General features: G+C 36.0%; 1 long non-coding RNA gene across 1 annotated transcript; it reads left to right on the plus strand.

Moving 5' to 3' along the window:
• Nucleotides 1-10,066: 10,066 nt before the first annotated feature.
• LOC311076085 lies at nucleotides 10,067-10,705 on the plus strand. The gene is made up of 3 exons (XR_014604612.1): nucleotides 10,067-10,229; nucleotides 10,318-10,384; nucleotides 10,552-10,705. It is a non-coding gene; the product is annotated as an uncharacterized lncRNA (long non-coding RNA).
• Nucleotides 10,706-11,565: the final 860 nt, after the last annotated feature.

The following is an 11,565-nucleotide window of genomic DNA, read 5'->3' on the forward strand; positions in this document are numbered from 1 at the left end:
ACATAAGTGAGTAGAATAAGTGGTTTATCCACTTACCGACACTGAAGAACATACCTGGGGGTCCCGGCTATAAATAGTTCTCCTCAATTCCCTCAGTTCGTGCTTGCTTCGGCAGCACATATACTAAAATTGGAACGATACAGAGAAGATTAGCATGGCCCCTGCGCAAGGATGACACGCAAATTCGTGAAGCGTTCCTCATTTTTATTAATTATTAGTTATTAATTATGAAATTACTGTAGTTATTGATAGTTTACACTGTATCAAGTGAAAAAAACAGTGTTTAAGCGTGCAGTACGCAGCCTTCCCGCTAGAGCGCAGCATCGCACTGCAGTCTGGCGCTAGAGCGTCTCACTGAAGTTTACATCTTTAACAGAACAGAAACATTTAGTTTCCAAGCAAAAATAATGTTGTACATATTTGTAATGATTGCATTTACCATCCTAATGTTTCCTCAGCCGATTTTAATCAACCGTATCTTAATCTGACAATATAATCGATAATGATCATTCTGAATCTTCGTCCTCAGATTTCGACACGGATTTATTAAATATGTTTATATAGACTAAACACTAATGTATAAAGTAATTAAAATTCATTTACCATGCATATGTGTTGTTTTCGCTGTCTTGGTTGACCAATGTGCGTCGTTGTTCTTGGCTTATTGTTTTTCTTTAGTACCTGAAAACACACAGCGAAAACGAGAATTACATACACTAGTCACTAGTGTATTTAAATTTTCATTCACCACAAACAAAACGTAACTAACGGTGTGTTACTAAATAAATGTCTGTACATAAATTAATTTCTTGCTTCGTAATTGAGAGGAATTGAAGGACAAACGCTTTTCGCTGCATTCAGGACTAAAACGTTCTCCTTTTGAGCATCATCTGACAGATCAAACTGTAAAGAAAATAAAAGTCGATGTTCAAAACAAAATTATGCTAGAGTTGAGACTGAAAGGTCGTCTAACTTGTGTATCGCTAAACTAAACTGAAGTAGTAATAGATTTAAATACTGGATATCATATTTGTCAATCATTGTATTTCTCTAAACGTCAGTTTAAACATTCATGACTATTTTCAGCAATTGTTAATTGAGTGAAAAGGACAAATACAGTTTAAGATTTCTGAGACTTCATTAAAAAAAAAAAATTGCCAGTGCTTTGTCAGCTTTTTTCGGTTTGAACAATTAGAATATTTATGAACAATTATCACTTATTTTAATATATACTTTTATTAAAAAAGTAAAATAATCACCATCAATCTTATGTGTATGTTATATGTGGCAAATTCAGGAGAATCAGAGGTGTGTTTGGACCAAATACTTCATTTGTGCTTTCATTTTGTACATTTGTACTGGCTCTACAAAAAAGGGCAATACGAAAGACAACAGGAAAGGAAAGAGAATGAGATGTATATAAAGCACAGAAAGACTTAATAAAACATTCTTGACATTATCATATGAAAAAAGAATGCAACCAATATTTTAGAAGTAGCTATATCACCGCTTGAGACTTTCTCCTGTCAGTCTCGCATTAGCGTCTCACTGGCTCACAGTAGATTTCACACCTTCAACTTGGGTTCAAAGAAGTAACAGGAAGAGATGCTCTGCTTCCAAGCAAAGAAAATGTTGCAAGTATTCGCAATGATCGCATTTACCATCCCGATGTTTCTTCAGGCAGCCTATTTAAGCATTGTTAAAGATATCTCTGAATCTTCTTTAGTACTGAAAGACTAATAAAACATTCTTGACATTATCATACTTCTAAAATCTTAAAAGAATGAACCAAGAACCAAGGTTTTAGAAGAAAAGCCGTAACCATGTCTTGAACATTGGGGAGACCGTAACAATTCAAAATTCATTAAAAATTCATTATGCATATATGATCATTCACATTCTACTTTGAAGCAGCTCTAATAAGACATTAGTGTCTTTATTAAGCTCAAGTCAGCTGAATTACAAGACGAAATCCAAAAACAAACAAATGAAGATAAGTGAGATTCATGCCTGGAGGTGCTGATGCCATCCTTTCAGCATCTCTTCTCCTTATGTAGACCTGCAGAGCATCCATTTTGGTACCCGGTCTGGCTTCCTGCTTCCTAACGCACTTGGTGAAGCTGAAAAGGAGGGACATACACAATTAAATCAAGCCCCAACACAACAAATTCTTAACTGCCTGCATCCTCTGTTAGACATGTAAGCCATACCCTTTTCTGTCCTGATCCACTGCCTCATACAGGTCCTTGAAGGACATGCTGGCAAATTTGCCAAAGCCTACTCGCATCAGGTCTTCCTGGGCTGGTGTGCCAGTGCCCTCTTGAACCCGGTGCTAGCTGATGGCAGCCATCATGTTAGTGAACAGGGCAGCATATCAGAGCAAGGCATTCTTGTTCCCCATGATGGCAGACTGGGTGGTGTCTCCTCCCTCATGCTCCCGTTGATGGACGGCAAGCACCATGGATGCATTAACAATATCATTGGATAGCAACCATTTTAAGGTTTTACCCCGGTACTGGCCGAACTGCAGGGCGCTCTCGCTCAGCACGAGGTGGTGACTTGATGTGCTGACACACGAGCGATGGCCTCCTCCTTCACCCTTATAGCAGGCCATGAGCGTCCCGGAGTGGGATTTCTCCTGTAGACAGCAGCGAGGGCCGGGGTGAGCTCACCAGTGGGCTCTTTGAAACTAAGGATTGAAATCCATTTTCTACAAGACACACACACACAAATGACAATCAAATCAAAACTGTCAAATTTTCTTTATATTGTAATCATTATGATCAAAACCTGTAATAATTGCTTTAGAAAGCTCATTTCTTCTGTCTAAATGAATACATGATGTTTGATAACTGCATGATTTGTATTATCCTAGAACTGTACATTTTTGACATGGACATTATTATGACAGTCACCTCTGATAACAGATAATATCTTGTATATATATCAATATAATATCTTGTAATCTAGAAACTTGTATTTTCTGTGAAGCTGCTTTGAAAAGATGTGTAGTGAAAAGCACTATACAAATAAATGTGAATCGAATTGAATACTTTAAAATAAGAGGCACATAGACAACCACACAGCCTTGCAAAATTAGTCATAGTTTTACTTAAGTAACTGTATTAAAATAACACAGTACAACAACAGTACAGTAACCACGAACTTACCATTGCTTAACTAGTAACGTTAAATAAAATGTATGGCATGATGCTTTCATTTTTTCAAAATATAAATTTCAGGCACATAAAATCGTACACAGAATTGCGGAAAATTAACCATGGTTTTTAACACAGTAACTATAGATCAAGAAAATAAATCAACACGACAAAGCCATTGCTTCATATTAATATTCATGATCATTCAACCATGACATTGGATTAAATGCGTATACGAAAAAATAATAATAATGCAAACAGGTGTTCACCCTCACCCCTTCATTTATGAAAGCTCGACGCAAAAAAATTAATAAACAAACAGATCATTCAAAAATCAGTGGATCCGTAATAAATCGCTGTCTGTCAAATCATCAAAGCAACTGCGTAGCTAGTTGCCTACTGTTGAGTAGGCTATACTGTCGCAAAAATTAATCATAGTATTACCAGAGAATGTCTAATAGGAAGAGAATTGGCACTCTCTGCTTACTTCCGGTTTCTGGACTGGCTGCAGTAACACGTCTCTGTCCATGCGGGGGCGCTCGCAGGCGAGTGCAGAATGAATGGAGGTCTATGGCGAAAAACCCTCGAAATCCACTTTTCTCAGGATATAATTTTTTGTCTAGTAATTTGAATGTTGTATTCGAAAGGAGATGCAAAGAAATTACACATTGCTGGGTGTTAGATTTTTTAGAGTCACTTATTTGGTTTAAAAAGTCTTTTAAAATGTCAATGACGTCAGAATGCTGACGTCATTAGCAGAATGCTAGCGTGTTATGGGCAACAACAACTCAACTTGTAAGAAATCGAAAAGAAATAAGTACTCGTTCATTCAACTTTCGACCTATAACACATGTTGAACTTGCAAAACCTACAATAAAATCTGAGATTTCTCAACGGCAATCGGGTGAAAGAGACACATTTAGCTGTATAGCCCCATAGACTCCCATTCAGTCTGAACTCGCCCGCGATCACCTCCAGTGGAATTCTAATGGAACTGCAACCAAGATCGATACAATGGGGCTAATAGGAAGTGCCAAGGCTCTCCGTAGACGGGCTCTGGTATTACTAAAGTAACTATGTATTAAAATAACACAGTAGCCAACAACATCAGTAAAGTAACCACGAACTTACCATTGCTTCACTAAGTTACAGTAGCCTAATTAAAATGTATGGCATTATGCTTTATTTATTTTTCAAAATATGAATTCGAGGCACATAAAATCTTAGGCTACAAAACCACACAGAATTTCGGAAAATTAACCATGGTTTTTAACAGTAACTATAGATCAAGAAAATAAATCAACACGACAAAACCATTGCTGCATATTAATATTCATCATGATGATCATATTTCAACCATGACATTTGGAGTAACGTTAAATGTAAATACGAAAAATACAAATGCAAACAGGTGTTCGCCCTTACCCTTACCTCTTACTTTATACACGTTTGAAGCAAAAAAATAATTAAATCTGGTTAAAATGTTCAAAGCACTGCGTAGTACTGTTGAGCAATACCTCCCCCACTTCGCAAAACGTGCTCTGTAGCGGTCCCGCCCACAGGCCAATCAGGATGCAGGCTTAGTGGAACTTTCGAGAAGGACCAATGACAAACCTCACATCATGACCATATAGGGATGCACTCTAAGTGGAACTTCGCTGCGACCAATGGCGAGCAAGTGGACGGGCCAATCAGAACGCTGGGAACGTGGAACATAAGGAACTATGTGGAACCGAAGATCAGAACCTGGATCCGAACCTGATGGATCTTCTCTGTGGGCCAGCCCCCTGTGCCCCCCAGAGCCACAGGGAGCACACAGTGACCCTGAACTCCAGGGTAATGTTCCCCAAACCCCAATGGGGTCATCTGTGGGGTTGTGGGATGCTTGTACACTGCTTAAATGAGATAAATAAATGTAAATTGTAAACTGTAATATTGAAATTAGACTTAATATTTTACATTTATTCATTTTGCAGACGCTTTTATCCAAAGCGACTTACAAATGAGGAATAGGTCGTGAAAAGGCAAAAAAAAAAACACAAGAAGTGCTCAAAATCAGGGGCGGATCTACTAGCTGCCACCCCTAGTAAAGGTCTTGCCACCCCAGCTGCCACCCCATTGACGTCAGAGCCTCTGAAGGTGAAGTGAGTTTCCCCAGGTGTAGTTTAAACACACGTTTAACTTAAAGTTACTTTTGTAATGAATGTATTGTATGCTAAAGACGATTCAGCATCAGCAAAAACAGCGAGTCTATTACGTTAGCCAAAATCAGCGGTCAAATCGCTCCCTCGTGATTTGTAAGAGCACTCTTCCCTTTGATTAGCCTAATTTTGATTTTAGTGAAGACAAGAACAGCTTAATAAAAAATATAAAATATTGTTTGTGTTTACTGATGGTCGCCGTTACGCCGACGTTACGTTACAACACAATACAGTGCCAGTTAGGAGATCGATCATTTGATTAGCTAAGCAGTCCTATTAAATCCAATTCCTCTCAGATATCACAGCAATGAAACCAGGTTACAACTGGGGAAATAACAAATACAATAGGATTAAGTAGTCTAAACATAAGCCTAACTGGTGTGTGCATGTGATAAATCTTTCTGATTTTATATTTGTTATTGAGGACAGAACTAAACATTTAAATGGTTACACTTTCTTTGATATTAAACTAATTTTATTTTAGATTTAGATTTTGGCTTCCAATGATTATAAAAAAATAATATATTTGAGGTATACCATTAAAAACTAAAGCTGCATTCTGTCTAGCGCAACTTCCTTCCCTTCACAGCGGTGCGCTGTCATCTCCCTAAAACCCAAACATAACATCAGAATTTGCATGATCGGTGATTGTTGTAAAATGTAGTCTATACTGTTGCTAAACTGCGGGACGCGTTTGATAATAAAAGGCTATTAAAAGTACCAAAATTGACGCAATAGACGCTGTTCCAAATGCGGCGCGCGCTCCGAAACACACCGCAACGAGACAAGTAACGTATATTTTGGGCTTCGTGTGCACATCTAAACGATCAAATATGTCAAAATGGCTGTCTTGGAGATTCACTTAAACAGTTTATTCACTTAAATACAGTTTATGTCTTAAATGGGCGTTAATAGTTGGGAGAAAATATGATGCGTAATAATGATTAGATCTGCATTTGGTCTTAACCCTCTGGGGTCCTTCGGGTCCAAATGGACCCGAAGCGTTTAAATAAAAAAATGTAAAAAATCATAGCTTCATCGGAATGGTCCGAAATTTGGTGACTTTGTTGGTACTTGGTATATGAACACCCCAAAAACGTGGGGACAGAATTTGAATAGTCTAAGTGGTTGTAAAAAAAAAAAAAGTCACACTCAGGACCTTCGGGTCCATTTGGACCCCCATTGGAAATGAATGGGAAATTGGCAAAAATGTGACAATACAGAGTTTTTTTGTGCGTACAATCTACAAATCAGCCACGATCCAGAAAAAAACCACACAACAGTGAAGGGGTGAATCTATAAAACATCAAGAGTGCAAAACAGACACATCCACACACACACAAACACACTTTTATACACATACACACTAATAAATTCAGATTACAAAAATCTGTTTTGAATTTTTAAAAATCACAGCTTCATCGGAATGTTACGAAACTAGGTGACTTTTATGGTATTAGGTATGTGAACACACAAAAAATATTGAGGTCATGATCCAAGCATTCTAAGTGGTCGTCACACTTCTGCTCTTTGGTCAAAAATGACCCCCATAGGAAATGAATGGGAAATTGTCAAAAATATGAAAACACAGAGTTTTTTTGTGCATACAATCTACAAATCAGCCAGGATGCAGAAAAAAAGGACTCAACAGTGAAGGGGTGAATCTCTAAAACATCAAGAGTGCAAAACAGACACACACACACACACACACACAAATGAAAGCTAATTTTGGGAAATGTGTGAAATAAAAGCAATTATTCATCAAAAGCAATTATTCATGAAAAAAAAGACAAAAATAGTCTTTGAGAATCTGTTATTATATTTTAAAATCAACAACCTGAAAAGAAATTGGCAAATATGTGCAAAAATCACTAGAATTCGCAAGCCTTTCTACAGAGAGCTGTAAATCCACTAGTGGTAAAAATGTGCTATTGCGTGATAAAAATGCTCAGTGTGTCCACCAGTTGGCGCCCATCTCATTTCAAAAATTGCTTTCATGAGGCCTAGGCTTGACTCTAAAATGAAATACAGCTTTAATAAAAAAAATTATATATATATATAAAAAAAAAATCTATTATATTCAATGGGAAAAAATGGGTCATAATTATTGCATAAATATTAATTATAAATCATAAAATTATCTCAAAACACCAAAAAAGAAAAGAAAAAATATTATAAAAAACAAGTAAAAAAAAAATATTATGATTTTTTTTATATATATATTAATCCCGCCCTCCGGGTCCATTTGGAAAAGACCCCAGAAAAGAGGCAGCAGTCTAATAAACCTGCTGATGGTTGCTCCATTAATGTGAATCAAACAACAAAAGGCAAAGTGAGCGCTGAGCGAGCAGGTACGAGTCGAAAAAGATGGATAAAGCAAAAAAGCTGTCGGGACTAAAAATAGAAAAAGAAAGAGGGAAAGGAGATGGCATGTCAATTGATGCGCCAGCAGCTAAATAAGTGGATGGTGGTCAAAGGCAACAGGTGTGACGTCCACGCATGTAGGCTAGGAGCTTCCCGGTGGGTTGACGTGCTTTTTGGGCCGATACATCTAATAGGCTATGTTTTTTTTGTTTTGTTTTTTGTCTTTGTCTTAACAGCCCATAAAACTCGTACATCTGTGGCCCATTCGTTTTGTTTTGTTTTGCTTAATTGGCGACGCTGGGTTAGTGCCGTTTGTAATGCATTGGCCAAAAAAAAAAAAAAAAAAAAAAATCAGCGTTAGGTTTTTTTGACATTTTTAATTAAACACGTAGATCAGCGGCCCATTGATTTTTTTCTTGATTGACACTGGGCTGGCCCAATCACATCTTTAATGTGAAGTATAGAAATACAAAACTAATTATGAAAGTTTCCTTTATTTTTCAGTGCATTTGTTTTGCAATATATGGCTATTACTATCATGGGATTAATATTATAACTATTATTATGTAGGCTAGTAGTGTAATCTAGACAGACACTGTTACTAAAAAAAAGGTTTGAATTTTTCTTTTTTTAATTTGCACACTGAATATGGGTTGGAGCTTTTAATTTTGAACTCTCAAAGTGCACCAGATTGATGAATTCAACATTAAAAAGCACAAAATTTTCTATGGAGCTTAAAATATGACAATATGATTTGAATTTGAATTGTGTAAATTTGAATTATTTACAAGTGAAATCTAACAAAACTGAATTTTAGGTTGTAGTTTAAATAGTTCTGAATTTGATTTTTTTTAAACGAATATTTAACATTTGAAATTTAACAAATTGGAATGTTTTTATGGCTGAATTTTATAGACCTGTATTTTCAAACAGCTAGTTTTTTTTTTGTTCTGAATTCGTATACTGCAAATATTCAGTTTAAAAAAATACAGATTCAAGTTTTCAAGATGAAGACATTCGGAACTTCAAATTCAGTTTTCTAAAATTCAAGTTCAAAAATTCAGATCTTACAGAAAGTAGGTCACAGGCCATCCACAGGGAAGAGTAAAGGATCTCAGATAAGTCAAACAGAGCATTTTGGCTGCACTGTTTTCTGCCGCAAACGCGGTGGTGGTTCAAGATAATCCATGTAGCCTATCTTTCGTTCAGTCGTTTTTTTATTTAATATTAAGAGTAGAAAAATGAGAAAACAGCTTGAGTATTAGATTTCTAATATAATAATAGTCCGCTGCAGCAGTTGCACGGAGCTTACAAAACGCGTGTATTGCAACTATAGGCTACATTTAATTTTCTCATCAAACAACTAGACTAACGAATGGCTCGGTACAACAGAAGAGCCTAGAAAGGGCTGTTTCTCTGTGTAGACCAGCAGTTGGTCTGAATTTGCTATAACCTATAGCCTATTTTCTGGACTGTATAGGCTAAGTCACATTTTATCATGAAACGCTGTGATTTATTCCAAGTGACTCAGGCATTTAACGTTAAATAATCTAAATCTATAATCTAATCTAAGTAGGCGCGCCAAGAAGGCTATTCTCTGTATTTTGGTTCATTTTTGGTGTGCGCCAGAAAGATCTAATTCTAAAGAGACTGAGACACACTAAAGCAGCGCATCATGTTGTTTTATTTATTTTTCAATGACATGATATTTTGTAGTCATTCTGAATACACAAATAAAAATATACATTTTACTGTTTCGAATGATGTCATATTATCTGTATGACTATAAATAACAGAGTATTAAGTTATTTCCCAGCAGTGGAACAAATCCAAGAGATGGCGCTCGTGCATCGCGCTCTCACACAACATAGTAGGCTATCAGTTGGAGTAGTATGAAGCTGCAGACTCGGAGCCTGCATCTACAGTCCCGCACCCAGAGTCCCGCATTCTCAGACCCCTCGTTTTTCGAGACAGCGCCGTTAATGTAGGCTATGTTTTTTCGCCGAAAATATTTTGATAGCTAACGTTAGCCTTTAACCTTGGACTTTTTGTAGACAAGCCATTGTAAAAATTTGATTAAAATTAGTTGATATAAAGTAGACCAATTAAATACATTAAGTGTGTTAATATTAATTATTTTACTTTATATAATTTATGTAGACTACTTAAATTAGTTTTTATAAAACGTAAGTATTAAAATTAATCAATATTAATTTAACTGTGATATGAAGTTGTTGCCAGCCATTTACAACTCATACAATTGCCTAATAATCAAATTTACTATGCCTTCACTATGTATTAACCAATCTATATTAACATGTGAGCTAGAATGTGTCATTTGGCCTTTTGTTTGGGTTCCTTCTTTTAATTTGTATTGACTGAAATGTTTTATATAATAATTTATTTATTTATATGGACAGGCCATCATTCATGGCCTATATGAGATGCAGGCATTATCCTGGCAGGAGGCTGAGGAGGTGTTCCTCTGTGGCCCTATTCACTCTAGGTATGCTTGTAATTTGCATTTGCAAAAAAAAAAAAATTATTTATTATTACACAATATTTTTGACAATGGCATTCATCTTTTATTTTAGTGAAGTCAAGGAATTTGACAGTGATTGCAAAAAAAGGAAAAAAGAAGGAGCATTCGCCCACCAGAAAGTAATTATTATGCATTTACATTACATTTTACATTTATTCATTTAGCAGACGCTTTTATCCAAAGCGACTTATAAATGAGGAGTTTTTTTTTATGCAATTAAAGACGAAAAGTAAAGTCACTAACACAAGTCTTGCTTCCTTTTTTCTTTGCTTTGTCCTGTTTACAGCAAGATGATGTTTAGGTGATCGTTAAATAAAGTACAGAATTGTTTATTATTGGTGTTTTGTCTATTCTTATTTGAGTTTTGCTTTGCATTCAAAATATCAAAAATGTTAGCAATGTTAGGTTTTGTAATGTTAGCAAGGTATAATGTTAATTAGACCATTATAGGTTGAACTGAAAGAAAAATTCGAATTTGAATAAAAAAAAAACATTGTAGCAATATTGTAGCAATATAATATCACATAATATTTTTCAGAAGATACTTCAATCTGTAATTGTATCACTTCCATCAGTAATTTTCTTTCAATTTCACCCACGCTCAAAAAATAACTAAGGGGTAATTTGTTAGTCAGAGAACACAATGAGTTTTTTTGGCACATGCATTAAGCAGGGAACGCAAATATTTATTTGGATAACTTTAAATAAAACGAGACCGTAATATAATATTGCATCCTATTGTTTTCAATGGCATTTGGATTAGGGTGTTATACGATCTTCGGAACAGCAGGAGGCGCTGTCTCGAAAAACGAGGGGTCTGAGAATGCGGGACTCTGGGTGCGGGACTGCAGATGCAGGCTCCGAGTCTGCAGCTTCATAATGTTGGATCAGTTCTGGCGTTACTTCATATCGCAGACTGCTCATTATCAAAATGAAACACAGTCAACCAAACATATAAAAAGTTATTCTGCCTAATTTAATTGGTCTGCGTACAATATAAAGGGCAAGCTGTGCCACACACAGTCCTACTTGTTATTGCAAACATGTCCCTTGCTGTGAATACGCTGATTTAGCCTATAGTGTATTTTGGGACTCGACTGAAGTATGAAGCCTTCTTTATATTAATAGTTAGCACATGTTACGTTGCAAAAATGAAAACTTTTGACTGAATGAGAGATGCGCGACCGTTTCGATTTAAATAAATTTGTTTAGGCTTGGCGTTTAAAATAGGCTAAATGTTGTTTGTAATAAAGGGCACAGTATAGGCTATTTTTATAGTCTATGTAGCCTATATTATTTT

The sequence above is a fragment of the Abramis brama genome (genome assembly GCF_963993115.1).
Source record: "Abramis brama genome assembly, chromosome: 2".
In the NCBI taxonomy this organism is placed as follows: domain Eukaryota; kingdom Metazoa; phylum Chordata; class Actinopteri; order Cypriniformes; family Leuciscidae; genus Abramis; species Abramis brama.